Source organism: Ammospiza nelsoni, chromosome 5, assembly GCF_027579445.1.
Source record: "Ammospiza nelsoni isolate bAmmNel1 chromosome 5, bAmmNel1.pri, whole genome shotgun sequence".
NCBI classification, from domain to species: Eukaryota; Metazoa; Chordata; class Aves; order Passeriformes; family Passerellidae; genus Ammospiza; species Ammospiza nelsoni.
This window is the reverse complement of record NC_080637.1, coordinates 37,480,215-37,504,176: the sequence shown is the minus strand read 5'-3', so window position 1 is coordinate 37,504,176 and position 23,962 is coordinate 37,480,215. Positions and strand designations below refer to the sequence as shown.

The window sequence follows — 23,962 nt, the reverse complement described above, 5'->3', positions numbered from 1 at the left end:
AAAGCACATCTTCATTAATGCAGACAAATATTCTTGGCAAAGTCTGAGCAAGCTGGGACAATCCTGACATTGAGGAACAGAGGAAATACAAGCACTTTGGTATTAAGGCATTGTGGCATTAAGATACCAACTTAGCAAGGGGGGAAAATACCCCACACCAAATTCTGAATATACTAAGAACCTAAGAATGTACTTTTGGGAAAAACATTTGTGAGACTGCCCTTCACCTAAAATACAGGAAATAGAAATATAGGAATAGAAGGAAAAAGCTTTGTGCCTCTGAGGCTTTAGATTAAGATTGCTAAGAAGACAAGGCATTCTCACAACCCATCACCATCCTCACAGGCTGGTATCACAACAAATGTTTGCAGCAGTACATGATTTGCAGAGATAGAAAAAACCACGTATCTGAGAACTTTTTCTCTTTTTCAATAAAAAACTAAGACTTCTGGGGACAAAAATAACTTGGCTACCACTAGATTACATTATTGTTCACAAGTGTTTGCACGAGCAGGGATGGAGTACCTGGAAGTATTTTGCCTGGAAGTATAGTTTTTGGTTGTTACCACACAGGGCCCCATTCCAGATAGGTGTAGTAAGAGGCAGTCTCTCCCCATCACCAATAGGTTGATGGCTGCTTTTAGTAGACACAAAAATTGTATCTGATGGAAGACAGGAGAGGGTATTCAGGGGCAAAAAACATGCAACTGCACCTAGATTTGGTTTGGATTTAGTCAGTAGTATTTTAGAATTTTTCAGTTTAAAATTGTTTAAAAGCAACATTTTCTTTCCAGAATTTTTTCTAGCATGTATATGAATAGTGGTACTAACAATTCTATGGCCTGCCTAGCCATTTTTGCAGTACCACAGAAAACCATGGATTTACCAGAAAGAAAAGATGTTTAAGACTTCTGTTACAGCTTGGGATGTCATGTAAAATGTTGGGGATGTGCAGCCCCAGAGAGGCCTGAAGGGAATCACACAATCAAACACTACCTCCCCCCAGGGTGACCATGCATGACCTGCAGTGAAACAGGAGACTAGGATGGAAGCAGGAGAGGTGTTTGGCCAAAGCAGAGCCTGAGGAAGGAAAGGTGTTTCTTAAAGTATTAATTATGCACTCTTTTTTCCACCCAATACCTGAATCAGTGATCAGTTGCTGGTGCTACCTGGGACTAAACAAAGTAAATATTCTCTGAATTGAGAGTGTTTTACCTGAAACAGGACGAAGAGCAAAAAATCTCCAAACCCTGTTATCCCACCTCCTTGGAATTCCAGGAAATTCAAAATTGCCTTCCCCCACCTTTTCCTAATTCCTTGCAATGGACTGGTTTCTCAGGGGCTCACAACCTACCAGCAGTTACCCTCCCATCTCCCACTTGCACAGCAGTCCCATTGCACCTCAGGCTCTCTCTTTTTATCTCATTTGCTTTCAGGTCTCAAATCCACATTTTTTCTCCTGTTCCTATTCGTATGCCTCCCTCTGCTGGTTTGTTTTTTTATTCCAGACTTCACAGTTGTATCATTTGTATGAAGTACAGCAGTTCAGAACACATTCTCCTAACAAGCAGTGCTTTTCTGATGGAAAAAGGGGAAGGAGCAGGTGGTTCTAGTCATATTCACAGCTATGCTGTAATGATCACTCCATTGACTTTACAGAATCCTACCCATGGAGGCAGGATTGAATTCAGAATCACTACAATTTATTAGAAGTATCCATCTAGGTTTAGACTAAGCCATTTGTTAGTTATGAGAAGAATTATTTAATGGAGCTATTTGCTGAGTTAAAACTTTAATGAAAAAAATCAGACCTTGAAACTATGTTTTCAGTTTTCAGGATGCAATAAGCTTGAATCCACACCAATTCCCCCTGGTGAAGCTCATTAGGAAGAGGTAGATTAATTTCTGTAGGATAAAAGTACCACAGTGCAGAATCAGGCCAGATATGCCCACTGGAGAATAATGTAATAATTCGTCCAATTGCAGTGGGTTTTTTCACTCATATGTGTTCATGGTTATTGAAGAAAACTTACACTGTGTGAATGCTTTCCTTCAGCAAATAAAAGCTGTAGACTGGCTGGACTTCATTAACTTTCACATTTATTTCAGAAAGTACATGGAATTAGGGATACTGTTCTATTTTCTTTAACTGTTTTCTAAAACTCACAGGAGCCACTGTCAACTTTTCTGTTTATCAAACAAAAAAAAAATCAAAATTCAATATATATTACAATCCCACTTTACAGATGCTGTATGTAGACTCTATCCTTGTACTTACTAAGGTATTACCAGATTTAAAATATATCACATTGACTTTGTCCCATTCAGAAAATTCCTTGAGTAGAGGAAAAGGAGGGCAATTCCACATTATTTGTTCAGCTTATGAACGCCAGCTGTTGCTCATTACCTCATTATCTTCTAGGGGTTACACATAGATGACATATGCTGGGCTATTTCTAGGAAGGGAAAAGGGGCTAAGTGTGTTTTCCTTTGTTATTTTCTTCTCCCCTTCCATCCTTTTAAAGGTGGCCACTGTGATTTCCATTTCACAAGCCTCTAGAATTTCCCTCATCCTTGAAATGTATATTCCCTTCTGCAAATAAAAAAAAGGGGTTCAGGACTCAGGCTGTTGCTCATGGACAAGTTTCATGACAACTGTACATACATGAATAAAACCTAAGAGGAAAAGACAGCTCAGATGTTTCATAAGACAGAAATGCAGAGCCATGTAGGCAACTTCCAGCCAGATTTGCAGACAGCAAGGCTGCAAGCAGAGAGGAATGACAAGAAGTGTCTTGTAGCTGGGGCAATGGTGAGCATACACATCATATTTCATTTGTGATGTTTACATCTATAAACATAGCTCTCAGCATATCAGGATCAGCCTGTCAAGGACCAGATGTGAGACATTGGCCTTTTGTATTAAGAAGATAAGAAAAATATGATGAAGGATGAAAAATAGAATCGGATGACACAGAAGGGACCTGAAAACACATGGGGTGTGTTACTTTTACATAGTTTTTCTGCATTAGGCTTTCTTATGATATAAACAAAGGGTCAAATAACACAGGAGCTGTGTGGTACAAGAGCTGAAAGAGAGAAAATTGCCTTGAAAATTGAGTTGCCTTTCCCTGATTAGAAAATCTTTCATAAGCTTCTGACAGGCTGGAGACCATGTAATCACAACACACATTTGCAGAGGTGTATGGAGTCTTGATTCAATTGCCCTACTGCTAAATAAAATCCAAACAAGACTCTGAGAGATGTCTGTGCTTTACACTGAATTAATGAATGTTATCTGTGAGAGGAAATCACATGTGACAGCACACTTTCTTTGACAAAGTCCCCCAAGCACTGACTATTTAACTACTCTGAATGGTGAATATATGTTTTGTTTGTATAATATGTTTTATATATGAATATATGTGCTGGAGACCAAGCATTTACAAGCTAACTGAGCACAGCTATCTGCCAAAAAAATGAAGGAACTGAGACATGACCAACACTGCTTAAGGTTTAGATAAGGCCTGGAAATAGAATGTGTTTTGAGGACTATGCATTAAAGACATACAATAAAACCTACATACATTAGGGTATGATGAATCAAGCAGGCAGTCAAGGGTCAGGAGAGAGGTTTACAGAGACCCAGCATCTGCTAAGGACCAATTGCTGTCTTCAACTGAGGCATCAATCTCAACAGCTAGTCACAGGGGACTATATTTGTACATGTTGTGGGCCAGCTGAATAGCCAGCAATCCAAAATATGTCTGAGAAAAGGGAGGGCCTGGACTCACTCTGAATTAAATGAACTTTGTTTTTCCAAATGTAGGCTATAGAATGGTATTGCATCTGATGTAGAAGAGAGCTATTAAAAAAAATAAGGGTGCAAGAATCATCCCAGGGAACAATAAGACTCACAAAAGGAAACAGAAGAGAGCCTTGATAAAAAGCCTGTAAAGGAGGGACCAGCAGAAGTTGCCCACTGACTTGACAAGGGAACAGAAAGAAGCCTCACAGCTATGGAGGTCCCTTCCTCCCACCACAAGCAGGCTCTGTCCTTTTGAAAGACAGGTTTATGACTTTAAGTATATTTATTCCATTCTGTAACTGAGGAAAACTCAACACATCAGCAAGAAACTCTGGTAAAGATGATTCAACCTGGAGCATACTGATCTTAATGTGTGAATGTTTTCCTTCCTTCCTAAAAAAATTTGCATGTGGTGAAGGAATTGTGCCAACAGGTTACCCCCAGCTAGCCTCTTGGCCGCATGCAACTGCTCACTCCACACCCCACATCCCCTCTGTGGGATGGGAAGAGAATTCAAAATGTGAAAATGAGAAAACTTGTGGGTTGAGATCATGAGATTTTAATAGGGAAAACAAAACCATGCATATAAGCAAAGCAAAAGATGGAATTCATTCACTGTTTACCAGCAGCAGGCAGAAAGAATTGACATTCTGCACAATGTGAGTGATTTACATCCTTCCTGCTTAGCATTTAGTGCAAGAATTGATGCATTGCTGTTTTCCATTTTTCACAATATCAAAACTAATACAAAGAGTTCTGAGAAAACTGACTGCAAAGGTGTGTAAGCCAAGTGGCAGGTGAAACAGGTGCATTAGGTCTCCTTGCTGGAAGAACTCCTTCTCAACAGGATTATTGGATTAAAATCCCACTGATACCACTAAATCAAGCTCAGTTCACTGTACGGGAGAAATGTGAAGTTCTCTACATGAAAGTTGGAGGCTAAAAACAGACACATGGGGGGAAGGAGCTTCTCCAAGATAGAAGAGGAGCTGATACAGCAGATAATTAAAGAGGACTTGTCAGACAAGAGCATACTGAAAACTGCAGAAATGACAAACCACATCAGGGCTAAGAATACTTGAACTGGTGATGCAAAAGAATAAAAATATGCGAGTACTTGAAAAATGCCTGAGTTGAATTAAAAATCCTGTAACATCATGTCCTAAATAACTAAATATAATGCAGAAAATCAGGACTGACATAGCTCATATGTCTAAGCTCTGACAAGCTTAGATCTAAAGAAGGGAGGAACATTCTGCAGTGCCAAGGTCTGTGACAGAATGAGTAGCTCTGCATCTAATTAAATAAAAATGTGATTTAACTAAGTGGAAAAAATGTGGAAAACTAAGTTTGACTTCTTTTATGTTAGCCCCATGAATGACTGGGGTAAAAGATGGATTACTGTAGCAAAAGTGATTTCCTAAATATGGCATTCATAACTGTGAAGAAATTGAAGACAGTGAGAATTGCTGCTCTGTAAATAAGAAATACTTCAGACACCTGCCATACAGCTTTTAGAATCAAAGGGAAAATATTTTCATCTCATTTTTAATTAGCATAAATGTGCTGGCTTTTAATTAGAGACTCAAATCTTTAGCAATAGCAGTGGTTTTAAAGCTTCAAAACACTTGTTTTAAACCAACTGTGCATTACCAAACTCAGTGATAAAAAGGCTACTGCTAAACATTGTTTCCCACCATGTATTAGGTACTTACCACCCAATAATAATCCTTTCTAATTTTAATTAAAATTCTAATTTCACTAATATCTCAATGCAGATAATTGCTCCAAAACACGAAGCTGGGCAGTGAGGCCACAAGAGCTCAGAGGGCACAGAGCTGATGGCTCTGGCAGCAGCACCAAGGCTCTCCCACAAAGGAGGGACCCAGAACTGAGCTTCTTTCCAGAGCAGGCTAAAACCACTCTAAGTGAGCATTTACCTATGAAGCTTTTACTTCTCTGCCAAACCCCTGCTGCTTTTTAATTAAAACCAAGTTTTGTTAATTAGAATGAAGGTCCCAATTTTAACTTTAGCTAAAAAGGATTTTTTTAAGCTAAGAACTAAAGCCTCTGTTCTCTTTGACAGATGCTGGAAGCTGAAAACTTCCAGGAAGAGCAAGGAATACAGCTTCCCTGAAAACACAAAACTTCTGTATTTTTCCTCTTACTAATTTAATACAGTAATTCTAGGGTGTTTTTTTCTGGTTTTGTTAATTTTCTCCATATTCTCAGAGTTCTCTACACCTGTAGATGTAGCAAGAAACTACTGTCCACTTCAGTAAAGCCAAAAAATAAAGTGAGTGTGTGCAGAAGTCTCCCTTACCAGGACTGCAGAATTCTCACTTTACTTCAGATTCTGCTGTTGCTTTTAGTCTTTGTTTCCTTCACCAGTAAAGCCCCATGTGGTGTCTGTTAACACTAGATAATAAGACAACACCCAGCAGGATTACAATGAATATCTTCCAGTGACTCTGCAAGCAGGTTATCTAAGAATAATGCAAATTTTCTTATCTTCTTTTTGAACAGAGCTTGTTTGTGTTCCTATAGCATCTACCAGCCCTAATCATGTGCATATCATAATCAAAGATATGCACAACCGCAAAACAAAACACTCTGCCTTTTTGTTGTTCACCTTCAGCTCTGAAGTATTTTATCTTGTTTTCTGAGAACAGATGCTCTTGGGAAAGAACCTTGAGATGGCAGCCCTGCCAGAAGCTCCCACACTCCAGGTGGAAGTTGTTCTTCCTGTGCCTCAGCTTCATGTCTAGCACACAGCTCTTCTGTCACCAGCTCACCCCTCCTTTCGCAAGAGCGGAGTCAGAAAGGAGCAGCTGTGGGTAGCTGAGGTGAAAAGCTTTCTTCAATATACTACTGCAAATGTGATCCTGTAAGGAAAAAAAGGACCAGATGAGCTCTTTGTGGTCCTGAGTGCACTAATGAGCCTTAATGGCTCTAAGCAGCTGCATCTGCAGCTTCTACTTATACCCATAGGCCCAAGAGCTCTATTTAAGCACAGCCCTGGGCCCTTACCCCTTACTTGAGCTCTGTTAGAAGAGTACTAGGTCTGTGAGATACCTGAAATAAGTCTTCATTCAAGCTTCAGCCTCTGGCCTAACTTGATGTCAGCCTGATCTCATTGCCTTGGTGGTTGCTGGGCCTCATCCTAAACACAACTAAGGGGTTTTGCTGCTGCCTTCACCTTGCATTTCTCTCTTCGTTGTGATGTTGCCTTATGATCTGGATTTGTGGCTGCCTGTGGCTGTCTCTAGGTCTGTCTGGCTCAACTGAATGTGAGAGCAGGTTCTGGATGGTGAGGTACCTGCTCTGGCAGGTGTGTTACCAACTTTGGCTCCCCACTCAACCTTCCCTTAGGGAACAGTCCTGTCCTTGCCATTCCCTGACAACCTCAAACATCAGATCCTCCTTTAAGTTACTTGAATCCCTGCTATTTTAAATGAGTTGGAAATATGCCCTAATTTAAAGCCTATATCAAAGATGGAAAGCAGCTTCTTCCCTTTCATGGAGCAGTTTTCATCCTTTTTCTGACATTCATATTAACAAGATTGATAGTTCTGGTGTTTCTACAGGAAAAAAATAGATAATTCTTTTATTCTATTAGCTGTGGGCTTTCTGTTTGTTTGTTCCTGGTCACAGATGTATACAGTGCAGGCAAATGTTTTCCCTAGTCCAGAGCATCCAGCTCTGGGATCTGCTGCATAAGAAGGATCTGTACCTGCTAAAAAAGTTCAGAGGAAAGCCATGAAGAGGATCAGAGGCATGGAGCACATCTTCTACAAGGCTGTGAGAGCTGGGGCTGTTCAGCATGGAGAAGAGAAAGCTCAGGAGACCTTATGGCACCTTACAGTACCTGAAGCGGACCAACAAAAAAGCAGGGAAAAGACTTTTCTGCAAGAGTGTGTGGTGATAGGATAAAGATGAATGGATTTAGACTGAATGAGAGCAGAATCAGACTAGATATAAGGAAGAAATCCCTTACAAGGAAGGGTGGTAAAAGACTGGAACAGGCTGTCCAGAAAGGTGGCTGATGTCTCATCCCTGTGAGGTCTTGAAGCATTAAAGGCCACATTGGATGGGGCTGTGAGCAACCTGGTCTAGGTGGAAATATCCCTGCACTTGTCAGAGAGTTTGGAATAGATGACCTTTAAAGATCCCTTCCAACCCAAACCATCTATGATTCTCTGTATTTGTGGTGATAATTCAGTGTTTTCTCCGCCTGACAATCCTAAGGTGTGAGGTGCAAACTCACACTGCTCATCAGTTCTCTGTGTTCTCAGATCTGAAGCCATGATACTTGAATGGCATTTCACCTCCATTTTCCCTAAAAGAGATCATTTAATGAAAAATACCTGAGGCATAATTCAGCATTGTGCAACCCATGAAAGCATCAGCATGCCTATGATTCAGTGTAAGCCCAGTGATGAGCGGCTTGAGGTCTCCATAAACTCTTGGTGCTCTGGTGCACTGCCACCCTCCCTCTTCTGTCTCAAACAAGAATACAAGAACTCTAGAAAGCTGTGAAAGCACTCTGAGGAATAAATTTACCAATGCCCTCCAGGAGAGCAAAAAACATAGTGTGGATTCATACTCACTCAGCTGCACCCAGCAGCCTGATATCACATACTTTGTATATCTGAAACTGTGACCCCTTCATGAGTATTTACCATGACTTGAAGAACTCCATGTTTTTTGTGGAGCTCTTGAAGTGCTAAATTGTGAAATATGGTATCCTTGAAAATAGCTTTTAAAGCATTGCTCTGTCACAAGGCAAGACATAAATGAGTCATGAATTGCACACAGGCACAGGACTGCTTCCCAAAGCTAGGCTCAGTCTGTTCTGTAGACTGCAACCACCCTTGTGAATTAAAGCTCCATGGTAAGAAAGGCTGGGTGAGTGGCTCTTGTCAGAGTGAATTATCTCATTCCAGAGCCCTCCTTTGGGAAGAAGTATTGTTTAATTATAAAAAGCTTTGTACAAAGAAACTTCAATTTTATTTTCATCATTAGATATGTTCTCTGTATTACTCAACATTTTATAACTCATTGCTGAGAAGACAAAGCAATCTTCCACAGCCAGGAACACATACAAATCTTTCTACAGAAGCATTAAAAAGTAGTGAGGAAAGAATAGTCAGCCTTTTAATTAATTCTGGTTCCAAGGAACAGAATGAAAAGATTGTGAGTGGAACATTAGCCCAAGATAATGGACTCCTAGTCACACTGCTGCATAATTGAGATACAGCAGATGATTTTATGAAAATTGGATGGAGCAAAAAGATTTATTTCTGGAGTTGGGAACATTAATCCAAAGTGTCAACTTTTCTGCATCATTCGTTGGGGGTTAGCGCTGAAGGTGCCAGATATCTTCAGAATGCACTGACAGTACTTTCCCTTGAAGTAAGTGAAGATGCTCTGCATTTAGCAACTGTTTTCAGCACTGTCAACTGGCAGGTGATAACAACGTGAGGTACATGCTGATCTCACTTGAAATACAGTAATATATGTAAGCTGCTCACGGTGGTTCTTATTATCGAGGATGTATTTAAAAGTGAAGGAGGAGGCTCGGGGTAACATTAGTGCTGACTCCAACTCCCTGAAAGGAGGCCGTAGCCAGGTGAGGGTCCATCTCTCCTTCCAGCCAGCAATAAGTCAGGGGGACACAGTCTAAAGCTGCAGCAGGAAAGGTTTAAGTTGGATATTAGGAGGGATTTCTTCATAGAAAGGGTGATTAGACAGGGGAGCGGGCTGGCCAGGGAGGTGGTGAAGCCACCGTCTGCCCATGGAAGTGTTTAAGACAAGACTGGATGTGGCACTTAGTGCCACGGTTTAATGGACACGGTGGTGTTGGGTCATAGGTTGGATTCGATGATCTCAGAGGTCTTTTCCAACCTAATTGATTCTGTGAATCTGAGAAGTCATATTTTGAGGTGATAAAAAAAAGAAAAAAACCAATTCAGGGTTCCTGTTGTGATGTTAATCTGAGACGACGTCTTGCATGCTTCAGACCGCATTTTATTTCCGCTGTTACTACTTTTCCGCTGCCTAAGTTATCCCGTAACAGCAGGCTGGGCGATGTTACAGCGCCGGGCGCCACCCGAGCCCGTGCTTTGTCCGCATCCTGCGCAGGTTCCCAGCGGGGCCCAGGCCCAGCTCGGCACAGAGGGAATTTCTGTCGGAGCCTCCGGGCCCCCCTCACACCGCGCCCGCCCGCGCGCACCCCGGGGGGCGGGGCCGCCACCGCCTCCCGCGCCTGCGCGCGCGCCTCCCGCCGCGGCGGATGAGCGGATCAGGCGGCGACCGGGCGGGGCCGCGGCGGCAGCAGCGGGAGCGGGGCAGCGGGAGCGCTCCGTGCCGCGCGGGGCAGCGCAGCCCGCGCCTGCAGGGGACGGCAGGGGAGGGGTCCCGGCCGGACGCCCCTCCGCGCCTCCCGCCGGACCTGCTGCGGGCAGAGGTGAGGGCAGCGGCGGTTCCGGGGCAGCGCCACAGCGACCGCGGCTGCGGACGGGAGGCGGGGGGCGTGTGCCACGGTGCCACCCGGGTCCCCGCCGGGACCGCGCTGCCGAGCGTGCCGCCTTCCCCGGCTGCCGGGCGGGAGGGGATTGCTGGGAGCCGCCGGGGGTCCCCGGTAGCGCCGGGCCCGGTGGGTGTTGGCGGGCGCCGGCCGGGCTGGGTCCCGCGGGCAGGCTGAGTGGGCTGCGGCAGCTCGGGGCGGTGACGGGCCCTCCGCACCACGGGCCGGCTGTTGCCATTGCCGTGCGCGCACCCCGGGCCCGCCCGCCCGCCGCCGTTGCAACCGGTCGCGTTAAATGCAGTTAAAATGTATCTGCTGTGACTGCCGGTAACCTCCTTCCCCTCGCACTGGGAAAATAAGCCTGCGCTGCAGCCGTGCCCGGGGGAGCGAAACCTAGTTACTGTCCCCGGTCCCGCGGCGCTGCCAGCCGCGCTCCTGCATCTCTATTAGCAGGCCTCGCAAATGGCTCGCTCCCTAAAGAGCCTGGGCTCCAAGAGCGCTATGCTCCGCCGTGATCGTCCAGATGATGTTCACACGCTTGCTTGAAATAGTGGTGTTCCCAAATTGTGTGTTAGAGCTGTGCGCTGTAGAATTTGTCTTCTGAAAGGAGGAAAGCCATCAGTTCAGCGTGTCTAACGTGTTTCGTATCGCCACTGTCCAGAACAGAGTTCTTGGGACTGAGATCAGGATACCTTTTAAAAAGAGTTGATTTTCATGTGGCAACTTTCATCACTTCAGTCATTTCAACTTAATCATAGGAAATGTAAATCTATTTGATCTGAGTGTTAGTGCAATCGGGACTCTGCTAATGCTCGTTAATTATCAACCTCAGTTTTGAAGTTCGGAAAAGACAGGAGATAGTACCCAATTGTTAGTCTACAGTGGGCATAATGGGCAGCAACAGAACTGTGTAAATAGCAGCGCTGCCCACTTGACTTTGTCAGGTCTGTTGAGTTTAGAGTTGATACAGTTCTGATTTTCAGTGATGTGGAAAATGTGAGAAGAACATAGTTGCATTGTTGGCTATCAAGTAACTGTAGAAGGGACTGGGGAAATTTTCTGTGTGCTGCTTTGTTTTCGAATTCCCTGCAAACTTCTGAGGTAATTTGTTGTTTTAGCTAAGTACTAGCTTTTAGTCAAAACTCCTGAGCTTTGAAGTAATTTGTTTTGTGATTATACAACTTGCCAAAACCTGGCCGTAGAGCCCTCCTTTCCAGGTGCTGATTTGATGTGTCTACTTCAGAATTGAAACTAGTTGGAAAAAAAAGAGATGTGTGATTGTGGTCACTTGTGGACCCTTTGGCTCCTCTTTGTTTTCTTTATTCTAGAGTTGTGAAGGTCTTAGAATCATTTAGTTTGGAAAAGACTCTAAAAATCATGTTGTAAGTAAATCAAATATTTCGAGGCTGATGTAGCTTAGACCTAGCAAGACAAAATCCTTTTTCTACTTTAATCATGGGTCAGGGAAAAGAACTCATTTTAAACTTGCTGCTTTGTCAAATTAGTTAAAAAATGACTTTTTGGTAAAGGTCTGTCTAGCTCATATCTCTGCTGCATGTAAACACCCAGAGTACCTCAAACTCTGTTCTGTAAATGCTTGTTAATGTTTGTTAACTTTTACAATAGGAGGAATTTTCTGATGTTGCAGGAAACAATGTTGGACTCCTACACTTTTTATGGGGGGCTGAACTGAAACAGAAAGTCAGACTTAAGTGGTCCTGTTCTTTTAATAGTGGTTTGCTTGCTCCAAAGAGAAATAAGATGCAGAAATGAAGGGAAAATAATTTGGAGGGAAGGGAAGTTCACTGAAGATGGCTTATTTTTAGACTGTCTTTTCTTAAATTCTGTTAACGTGCTTGAGAAGGGTCTAAGGCGATGCGGCACTTACCCATTTTCTTCTGTCTGGCCTGCTGTTACACTTTCAAATAAATGGTTGTGCAGCTACCTAGTAAAGAAACTATGCATACTCTGTATTCTGTGAAGTTGTGTTCCAGCCTCCTCTCCGTCCAGTAAATCTTTGCATAGGACACTCAGCCAAGTTTTAATGAACTGTGTTGAGTCAATTATAAGCCTTTCATCTCTTCGCTGATTACTGCTTTACCACCTCCCTCCCCACTGCATTTCCCACAAACTCTGTTTCCTGAAGCATGCAGCAGAGTTTTCTAAAGGCCTTTTCTCCCTTCTCCCTTCCTGTGCTGTGTAATTCCTCTTGCTTTAGGCTGCCAGATAAGTTATCTCTTGGTCTTCTGCTTCAGAACAGAAAATAAATTTGTTGGAGAATTTACTTAATGTCGTATACTTAAAACTTCCTAATGCGCCAAACAATGTGGTTTGTTTCAGTTCTGTTAGTTTCTTTTTAATGAACATGCATCCTGCATCTACATTACTCAAATTTATGATTAAACACAGAACAACAGTTTTTATTGTTCAACAAAACATAGAATTATGAGGGAAAACAAAAAAAAAGACCTTCAGTGAAGAAATAGTGATAGCTGTAGAAAATGGCATGGCTTTACTCACAACATGTGTGGGTTTTTCTCCAGTCTATGCAATGTAATTAAAGTAGCATAAACACAGACATTGCTGATCCTATTCTCTGAACTGTGATGTGAACCTCTTGGTCAGGTAAACTGTGTTTCATAGTAGACTATGCTGTTAATGAAGATCTTGCTTCTGCAGCAGATGTACAGCTGAGAAGCAGAGGAGCAGTGGCACAAAGCTTTTGGAGGGAGGTGTTTGTATAGTCGCTGTTTTCACAGGAAGGGGGAAGCAGTGTAGTTCGTTGCCTAGGCTGTTTTGGTGAATTGGTGTGGAAGTTAAAAATATCGCTTCTAAGTGTAAAATGATTCTTTAGTTGGTTTCCTGAGTGAACTGCATTTACTGTGTAGTTTTCTTCCCCCCCCCCCCCCCCAGTATTCTGATGTGGTCATAATGATGTTGAATTAGTTAATCTTTTCTGGTTGTTAGACAGCAATTATAATCATCTTCTATTAGAACAGGTGGTTGATGGTAATATAGTTCAGAAGTAAATCTTGTTCAAGACAGAAGAAATGATGGGCACAGTCTTGGTCTTTTGTTTTGTTTGAAAAAAACCAACAGCAACAAAAAAATGTTTTTCCCAATGCCTTTGATTCATTTTAGAGGACTGTCTCTGAATTTTTTTTGAGTGATTATTTTGCTGTTCTCCTGTCTTTCGGGTAAAGTTGATATCCACTGTGTTTAGCTTCAGCTAAATAGTTCCCTTCCTTCCATCTGCTGCCTACGCCTCTCCCACCTCTCTACAAAGTGGAGAATCATGCTCTGAGTTTAAAGCTGGAGCCATGTGAAGGGCTTTGTAAGGCTCTTGCTTCTCTTGAGAATGTGTGAACAAATATTGAGACAAGTGTGACTTGCACAAGTTTTCTAGGTGCTAGAAGGCCTAGTAACCAACAACTAGAAAAAATGAATTATTGACTTTAAAAAATACTTAATGGTATTGATAACTGGTAGAGGAGATCCATTGTGGCATCCTGGTGGACTAATTTGGACCTCGGACTTAAAGAATCTGCATTGATTTGGGTCTGTTTTTATAAATTAGCTTCTGATGAAGGAGGTAGTTTCTCTTCCTAAGAAACTCCCGTCAGTTTAGATGCAGTAGAAGCAGCTCTGTGTAGCTTTGTCTTAAAACATATGCTTGCCCAGCTTGTGGGAACAGCAAATTGCATGCTTTTCTGGTGATTTGTCTCATTTTGGTAATTTCAGACCATGATGGAGCTTGATGTTGTGATGGCTGACATTGGCTTTTAAAAGGAAGGCCTGTATAGAGTGTTGAACTCTATAAATGCAGCAAGTGAAGTTTGGGAAACAGTGCTCATAATAGGCTACTGATTAGTATCAGATATGTTAAAAGTGTTTTATTCAGAGTAACTGGTTCTGGGTTGTACACAGTTGAAATCTGGAGCAGTATTTTGCTATATTTGTTATAAAACAGTGTTTAATCCCATCTGTACTCTACAAGAAGGAAATCTGTTGCAGATGTAACGTGTATAGTAGCATAAGAAGCTTCTTGAGAACAGCTAAAACTGTTTGACAGATGGTAGGAGGCATTTGGGAAGTCAGATTTTCACTTTGAGGAAATAGCTTGGACTTCTGGTGCTAGGAGAGGAATAAATAAACCTAATTTTCTTCACACTTTTAATTGTGGATGTGAGGTTTTATCTCAGCTTGTTCCCTCAGCACAGAGTACAGCACTTATCATTCATCCACTAAAAATGCTACATCTGTCTCTCAAGAAGTTCTTGAGGTTACAGTGACTTTGACACCATATGGGAATGTGTGTATCTGATCTTCTTTTTTTTTTTTTTTTTATTTAACCATTCATTCATTCATTTGAAAGAGTTCTCATTGCATCTAGTCTAGGCTTGAGCTAGTTAATATGCTATCTGTATGTTCAGCCATTTGCCAGTGCATTAATCCTGTCACCCAGTGTTTGTGTTGTAGTACTGCAGAAGCTGTTAATATGACTATTGAGATAAGGAAAACCAGCATGTTTCCTTCCAGAGTTATCTTTTTCTTGCCTGCAAACAGAAGCCATGGTATTTTGCAGGTTATTTCAAAAGACCAGTGAGTTTCTTTTGAATAGGCTTGGACTTGGAAGTGCAGGTCATTTAAACATGTGAAAAAAATTATTTTATTGAGTGTTCTTGCTTAACTTAGGGAAGCATGTGTATTGTATGGAGACTGTTTTCGGTTGACGTTTCTAGCTATTTAAGGAATTACACATGAGAAAATAAGTGGGGCTTTTTAGAATTCACATGTTTAAAGCCAATAGTCCTTAAGCAGATGGTGTAGTAAACCAAGTTGGGTCCTTGACTGTGGCTTGGGTATTATTTATCTATTGTTAAGCATTCCCAAAGCTTAATAAATTAAAGGGCAGTTTTCACCTCTCATTGCACCTCAGAGTAATTAATAACACCCATGAATGGTTTATGTGACTCTTCAAGTAGCAGAAGCATCATTCCAAACCTGGCTTTGTCTTATGTACAGTTGGTCTTTTTCTTACTACCTAAGCAGGCCATGTCTCAGTGATTGGCTTATTTTTCCTCAAAAATATTCTTTAGACGTTGTATTTGTTACAGATGATTTGGAGAGTTAAGACAATTTATTACTTACAACGGAGTGGTGATACATAAAAAGAGAGCCATATTTTGAGACAAGATTTGTGAAAAAAATTATAGATTTAGTTGGTGTCAAGTTCATGAATTATGAAAGATTTCCGCCTTTATTCTAAAGCTGAAATGTGATGTATTAAGATCATGAAACACTTGGCCAAGTACACAGCAAGTTCATTTGCTTAAAGTTTCATGTGGATTTTTTCTAATTACTTCTAAGACATGGTAGTAAAAGGCATCCTTTATGGGCAAAGTGAATACTTCCATTAGGTAAAGGATGGGTGGCATTTGTTTCAATGTTGCATTGACCTAACTTTTTAGTTAATGTATTCATATTTTATGGTCTTGCAAACTTTGCAGGTTTTAAAAATTATTGTGTTAATGCTGTAAATATGTGAATAGATGCTTCTTAAATGGCGCTGAACTGAGAAACTCAAAACAGTAGTTTTCCCTGCCCTGGTTGCAGTGTAGTAGAAAAGATCACTTGGTATGGTGACATGGTGACACATAGTGACAGATGTAAACTCTTTCCAGTTCTAAGTAGCATATTTTTTCTTTATTCATGCATATTTGCTTCTGATGTAAATAGCTGCTTATGGGTCACTGTTTTTTCTTTAAAGCAGGCCATATATTGTGGTTTGTTTCTGCAGGGCATGAAAATGCTGCAGTGTGTGTAACTGGAGTTAGGGAAAAATACTGTTCACAGGCACATGAAGCTTTCAGAATAAATCCCAATTGCCACTCCCTGAGCAAGCTGTTTCTTCCAGTCTCGTTTCAGAGGTGGCTGCCCGAGAGCCTGGCGACGTGCGTGGGGATGGGTGGTGGAGAGGAGCAGGCTGGGGTGTTTGTGTGGTGGGATGCTGGTGCTGCCAGGAGAGGAGGAGGCAGTTTATTTGCAGTGGAAGTTTTGGTGCAGCTTGGGAACCTTTGTGCTGCGTTAGTCAAATATTGTTCTTTAGCATGAAGAGAGAACTGGGATATTGTTTAGGCGTTAAAGCAGTGGGTCTGCAGAAACTGCAGTTCGTTGTTTCTCAGCTCTGGGACTCACATACAGCAGCACCATACTGTACCAGGAGAGTGGGTTTCCTATTGTTCTCTTAGACTGGAGAACTAGTCTAAGAGAAGGACCGAAACATGCTAGAGTTTCAGTCTGAAACTCACAATACCTAACAAATAGGAAAACAAATATTTAACATGGCTGTAGAAGGTCACCAGTCTCTTTCCCTGCATGACTTTACCTTTGTCTAGTAAGAGCTCTGTTAGAAGGCTTTAGATGTAATCAGAGCTCTTGTGATATTTCTTTCAGTACTTTTTCCAGTGGAAGGCAATCACAAGAACAAGTTTATTTGTGTCTCTGAACGGAACTGAGCCAGTTTAGATCTCCATTTAGAGTAGTGCAATTGATTACATAATGCAAGGAAAATGTTTTGGTCTAAACAGAGATACTGTGGCAATGCATATAATGCAGTCTATGTTAATTGGGCCTGACTTTTAAGAGTGAACCACTTACCTTCTTCTTCTCCCTCATCCCCACCCTCACACATGGGGGGGTTCAATATAGAATTTTTGATTTCATATGGAAATGAGGCAGCTCATCTTCTTGATGGAGGTATTTATTTGTTCTTAGGTAGTCTACCATTGGTGCATCTCCTGCTTTGTAGACTGGAACAGATAATCTTTGTGCTTCCTGTGCAGAACATGTCAGTCGTGCTGACTCCTTGCCACCTACACGTGGCTGCTGAACGTGAAACTGCAGTTCTGTGCTCTACTGAGCACTGGCTCCACAGAGTTACAACTGGGAGCTAAATTAGATGTAAATTGTAGGAGTGGTGCTGGGTGGAGATGGTGCAAACCCCTGCTTTTTTTCAGGCCTTGGTCATTTTCAGGAGAAGGGTACCTGTAAAGTCAACCAAGTGCTCTTTTCCCACTAATAGATGGATGTATAATTCAATCTTTTTGGTAGAAGTTGAAAATGCTAATATGACTAACGCTAGTGCTGTCATTTTTCCGTGTTTTGGAAGCTGCTGTACTGTACTTTTTGAGAGACTATTGGACACTCAAGATTATTGGTTTTTTTTATAAAGAAGATGGAGTAACTTTAAAAAAGATACATATTTTAAGTTCTTGAAACATCATGTTTTTATTAATCTGTAGTCCCTGTATAAATATGGAATAAAGTAGCTAAAGACATAGGTTGGTATCTAAAGAAAGTGTTAACTGTTCTAGTATACCAGTTCCAAAAATAGAGGAGTGGGTCTGAGTTGAAACATTAACAAGATGAAAATGACAAGACTTGGAAGTGGCACTTGTATTGCCCCTAAAGACCATTCTAAGGAGCTATTGCTTCTTTTAGCAAGGAGTGTTTGAGTAATTATGAATGTGTTTAATCCAAGTCTAGAGGAAACTAAGTTTGTCTAGATACAGAGTTAAATACAAAAAAATCTTAAAAATTATTTGTTGAAGATGTCAAATAACAGCTAGTGTGATTGGAGGAAAAATTGCAAAGGAAAAGTTCTGTGGACTTGGGCCACAAATTGGCATCAGCTCAGTGTCAATTCATTGTTTGTAATAGCTTGTTCTCCTTCTGAACTATATTGGCACAGGGAGATGTTGTACACCAGCTAAACTTGATTAATAGCCTGCACTGTAAACCTGGGCCAAATGGAGGGAAAATTTGGCTTTGACTCATCTCAGTGGATTTGTTATGTGTACTGTACAGCCACCACCCATTTATTCTGGGTATAGTATGCCAGACAATATAATTCTGCAAAGTATGTTAAATATTGCTAGTATGACTGTACAGTTGAGTAACTGACTAGTTGAGTAACTAACCAGGAGATAATGCAAACATGCTGTCTTAATGCTCCTTATTCTCAATTACCTCTTTCCACTTTGGGAGACAAAAAAAGAGGTCTCTGCAACAGCAGAAGTCATTTAGGTCTTGTATTGGACAGCTAAAGTACAAGATCTACAAAGAGAAATTTCCATATCTATATTAGGTTTTAGACTTGCATATTTTCCAGCTCTCTAGATGGCTGATCATGATTGATTCTCTGAATTAGAAATCTGCTGCTCTTGTCTTTCCATTTCTTATGTGGGAACCTTACAATGCTGAATTGTCTTCTGATTTTTGTCCCTGCTAATATGCTTTTCCAATTCAGGCAATGTCGCTAACGTTATAGTAATATGCAGTTGAGGGAAAGGAGGAGGATTGAAGAATACTGTTAATTGTTACCTGAAGTAGCAGTGGATGTCATGGGCAAATTACTAATGGAGGAGTTTCTTTTGTGAGTGAAGACCACTTGCATCACTTTCCTAACCTAATAGCAGCTGCTCTGCCAATGTTGAGGTGGCCTTTTTGCTTCTCTTCTATTTTTGTCTGTGTTAATAGGATGGTGAGGGCCTCCTTCTGTTAGCTTTATTGAAGAGAAGACATCTGGGATTGCTGCTTTTCATGTGAGATATGGCCTGTCTACTTTACATGCAGTTTGAGCTACATTATCTGTTCCAATTTCACTGGATACTTACCATCTGTCTTCTGCCTTGGTCTCCTACAAAAATCACCATTAAAGAGCTGAAGGGAATTTTCTGTCTGATTTCTTGTAGCTCTAGGCATCATATCTGACTGTGGCTTTAGCTGTTTTTCAGGAGATCACAGTTTTGGAAGAGGGCATGACCATTCACTTATATTCTCTCCAGATGGAACAGACACTGTGGAGGACTACTATCTGCAGGAGGGTTTATTTCTTTCTTTTCCTTAAGTGATGTGCTTCCTTGTCTTACTTGGACAGTGGTGTGTGCTGTCTGGATGTGATACAGGGCCTGTGTAGAATCTGCTTTGCTGCAAGGACTTGCTGAACCTGTAGAATATAATTTGCATGCGTGCATGTATATATTTGCATAGGTAAGAGTGTGCTAGCAATACATGAGAAGGAGATAACCTCCTGGAAACTGTGAGCTGGCAATTCTCAGTGCAGGGCTCCCAGCTAGGTCTTCAGCCTAACACAGCAGCTGTGACCTGCAGTCCTTCATTTTATTTGGAAATTCCTTTAGAAAAAAAAATAAGTTTTTGGTATAGGTAAGTCAAGCAAGTTTGCTTATCTGTATGATGGAAATTGAAGGTAGCTCTGCTTCAATTAGTGCTTTAAAAAAATCTAAATTGAATCTGCACAATACATGAAAAGTTACAATTCTAACACTAAGGGTCTTGCTGGGCTGTCTGTTATGATTTCTTGGAGGCTGGAAGGTTTATGTCACAATACATATTTGTTCTGCTGAAATCACAATTCTGTAATTTCTCATCAGCAATTAAAATATACTCTGTGATTGTGCAGCGAAGCCAATAAGCTAACATTTGGATCTTGTTTTGTACACAGAGTTAAGGACCCCACACCAAGCTACCTATAAAGATTTACTGCTTGCTGTTTTTAAAAACATTACCTTGATTCTAGCTTGGAAACAGGATTAACTGTTACAAACCTGTGCTGCCTTGAAAATGGTCAGGATAAACCTTAATGCAAACAGCTACATTAAAATACCTGGGAAAGAAAGTCACCAGAGGAAAGCATGGATTTGAGGTCTGTGAAACTGGCAAGCAGAAAGCATTTCCCCTACTGAAATCACAATTCCATCTATTTAAATAGCGCACAAAGTTACTGAGTGTAAGCAGAATTTTTAAGATACAATTGTGAAATCATCAACAAGAATAAATGTTCTTCCTTCATGAGGATTGTTCTCCTTTGATTAAAAAAAAGTCTGATAAGGCCAAGGAGCACTGAGCAGAAGGCTTAAAGGTTCTAATCAAGGTAGAATGCAGTGAGCTGCCCTATAAAGTGAAGGAGAAACTGGTGAGAAATAAACCTGAGTGTACAGATGGATCTGTACCATGGCAGCTACTTTAATTAAATATTAACTATACCCACTTACTGTCAGTGCTTCAAAGAACACTGCTCAATATTCCTCTCCATGCACTAATCAGAATATTTTTCTTTGAAGCTCAATAATCCATTTTTTCCAGTGTCATCAGCTCTGTGTGGCTGTCAGCTTGGAGCAGAGAAACACACTTTCTTCTTAACTAAACTAAGAACTGGTGCAAGGAAATGAGGCCTGTGGTCTGAGAGGGTGTGGTTTTTGGTGGTTTTGCTTTGCTTTCTTTTTAAATTTGTAGAAGACCTCTGCTCTGGTCACTGTCAGATCATGTGACAAGTTGTGCTACTTTGGTGTTCAGAGACCTTGTTGAATTAAAACAAGCTTTTGGACTTTCCCCCTGTTTTTGACTTATAAATAGATTTATATTTATATTTATATTTAAATGTCTTCAGTAGACTTTAAAAGTTTCCTTGTATGTCTTATTGTTGATTTCTATCTGATTCCTAAACAGAGCTTGATTTCTGTCAAAAAGAAGATTAAATATCTGGTAGGTGGTGGTGATTTTTCAAGCATAACAAATTGGTGATTGCATGTTGTACCATTTATTGAGTAGAAATATTTATTTTTTGTTATAAATTGTCCAGAAAAGAACTTCAATACAGATTTTAGCTATTTATTTTACCAATTATCGAATTGTATTCACCCTTCTTTATGAAATGAAGAAAAACTGGACTTTTTTGCTTATCTTAAGTAATTTTCCTTTGTGATTGATTGATTGTTTTTGTAAATATAACCTACTTATGAACAGGACTTGTGTTATCTCTTTATGTAAATATACTGAAATAACCTCCATCTTGTTAATTGCCATATTAGCAGCATGGATGGAATTGAGGCATGAACAGGATAAGGCAAAAATCAACGTTGAGCTGTACTGTTTCAGTTGCTGTAATCTGTGAATGCTTCAAACTATCACCTGTAGGCTTTCATTCAAAAAGAGAAGAAATTATTTATCTTTACATACTATATAGATTAAATATTTGCCAGTAGGAATCTCTGACAAATATATTGCAGATGTAGCTTTGCCTGTCTTCCTGCATTTTCATGCTTTTGTTTCCTTACAGGGATTTATTTCTGAACTCTATTCCTTAATTATTCTGGATAATAATTTGTGGACTACTTCTTCCTCTTATTGCAGGAAAAGGAATTCATTATGCATCTGAAATAATTACCGGCATAACATTTCTCATGCTGAGAATAGTTAAAAATCATATCTTCCTGTCTTCTTCATCAGAACTTGCAACAGTATATTATGCATCAGGCTGCTGAAGATCCAGCAGAAGAATTAGATGGCTTAGTCTGCTTGTGGAAGAAGAAACCAGTAATTTTTCTGTAACAATGTGGACACTTGGTACTGCTGTGTAGCAACAGGAGGCTCAGGCTTCTCAAACTGCTGGCTCTTTTGGGTTTAATTTGGAACTTCAGGAAGCTAAGGCTTGTTGCATTTTAAGAAAACAGTGTTAAGTGTTACTTCACTGTGTATTGTTCTTAAGAACTAAATACAATGAGTTTAATTTGTTTTTCCTTTTAGTTCTGTGGAATATTGTCTGGCAGTCGACTGTTTGTGAATTTAATATCTAAAAAAGCATTTATGCTGGCAGCCCAGGAAAAGGAAATTAGAGGGAGAGAGACCTGGTGTTGGTTTCAATGTATAGTGTTCAATGATGTAAAGTGATGGCTGAAACATGTCTGCTCTATTGCACGTAAATTTCAACTGTGATTCATTGTAGGCATTTTGTCGATGTTTCTGTGGGTTTAAAAAAATGTGTTAGTTTCCAATGTTAGCTAACAATTTCATTTAAACAGTTTGTTGTTTTTCTGGTGGTATGGTTTGGTTGGGGTTTTTTGACTGTAAGTTTCCTGTAAGTGATTAAAACATAAACTGCTTGCTTAGCAGATATTTCTGTCTTACAATGCAGATTTTAGGAAGCTTGGGTTGTCTTTCTTGCCAAATGAGTAGCATCTGTTGTGATTCATTTGGCTTTAAGGTGTTGGGGGAAATGTTGTGGAAGCAAGCTCTTGGCTCATAGAATAATTTTCTGAATATAGTGCCTTCATAGAGATGGTGTTTGATTTTGCACCTCTGCCTGTCACCTTTTGGATGGAGGGAAGGAAGGAAGAAAGGGATGTGGGGCATTTTTGGTGTTTTTTCATTTCTTGTTGCTTTTGTCAGGGAGCAGATGGTGTTTTAATGACTTGTAACTTGCTATAGCTGACCACCTGCAATCTGCACAGCATGTTCTGCAGCAGGGCAGCCCAGACAGGGGAAATTGTGGAGGAGGGAAAAGTAATTGCTAAACAAGTTTCATGGGAAGTCTTAGATTAGAAAAGGACCTGAGTGAAGGAAGGTATGCATATGTTATCAGGTTTTACCTTTCAGTCTGAAAGCTCCCACTGAATCCTCACTCCCTTCTCCAGTGTCAAGGGTCCCAAGAGTTGAATGGTGAGGGAGAAGAAAGGATGAGGCTTTTTTATTACCACTCACAGGTATGATAGGTACAGTTTTCCAACTCTGCTTAGCATCTGTCCTCTTCTTGTGACACAGTGCTGCTGTTGCTATCAGTACTGAACAAAAGCCCACTTGAGCTCTGGCAGCCTTAGTTGCCATCCTGTTTCAGGGTCATGTTTGCTTGAAATTTGTTCTGTGATTTAAAAAAAATACATTTATCTCTGTGTTTGTCTTGCTGTGGTCCTCTTTTAGGTGATGGCCCTGTGTCATCAAGTGTTTTGGTTGTAATTGTCTGACTCTTCTCAACATCTTTTCTCCATCCCAGCTTTATTCTATGCCCATAAAAGTTTTATCTTTAGCTTCACACACCTCTCTCATTTAAACAAATAGTAGCATATTTGTTTTTTCTTCTTTGCTGCTGTCCTGGCTGTCTTAGCAATTCAGAAACCTATCAGCCTTCTTCTGTCCTTTTGTGCTTTGCTTTAATCTCTCTGGAGAAAAATACAGGTGTTCACTGATGGAAGCTTGCATGATGCATGAATATTTTGTAGTTGTGAAATTTTAAATGTCTGTACTTGAATCCCATGCATGACAGACTTTGCTGCTTACCTAGCAAAGATCATGCTATTGTAACAGTGCGGGAGAAGCTGCAGTTCAGGTGCCTATGTCAATGTCTCCTCCCTCCTCAAACAAATATAGCATAAGCTATAAAGGAAAATTAGTAACACTCCACTCCTCCCAATACTGATTCCAGGGGGTTGTTATCAGCATAAGTTTATTTGCTCTGACCAGCACTTGCAGGAGCCCTACTGCTGATACTCTGGTGGAATGCAGTGCTATCAGTGTGCTCTCCAGGACAGCCTTGGACTTTGTTTCCTGACTTAATGAGGATGACATAGGTGTCTTGGCTTCTGTTCCTCCTTCATCATCGCTGTTTCTGGTGTCTCATGCATCTTCTAGTTCCCAGCAAGTGTTTTGCTGAGTAGCAAAGACAGTAATTTTGATCTTCAGCAGGCTGTCCTTCCTTATAAGGAATAGAAATGCCAGACTCCTATGGATTCTGATTTGTGAGCATTACAAAGACAAGCTGGCATGCTTGG

The 23,962-nt window shown here is 40.8% G+C and overlaps 1 protein-coding gene across 4 annotated transcripts in view; it reads left to right on the top strand.

The window, feature by feature from the left end:
- Positions 1-10,102: 10,102 nt before the first annotated feature.
- OSBPL8 (oxysterol binding protein like 8) overlaps positions 10,103-23,962 on the top strand; it is an 83,076-nt gene continuing 69,216 nt past the window's right edge. The window contains exon 1 of one of the 4 annotated variants that reach the window (XM_059471523.1): positions 10,103-10,277. The gene's annotated coding sequence lies outside the window, so the exon portion shown is untranslated. The remainder of the gene's footprint in view (positions 10,278-23,962) is intronic. The other 3 variants (XM_059471527.1, XM_059471524.1, XM_059471525.1) reach the window with 3 other exon arrangements.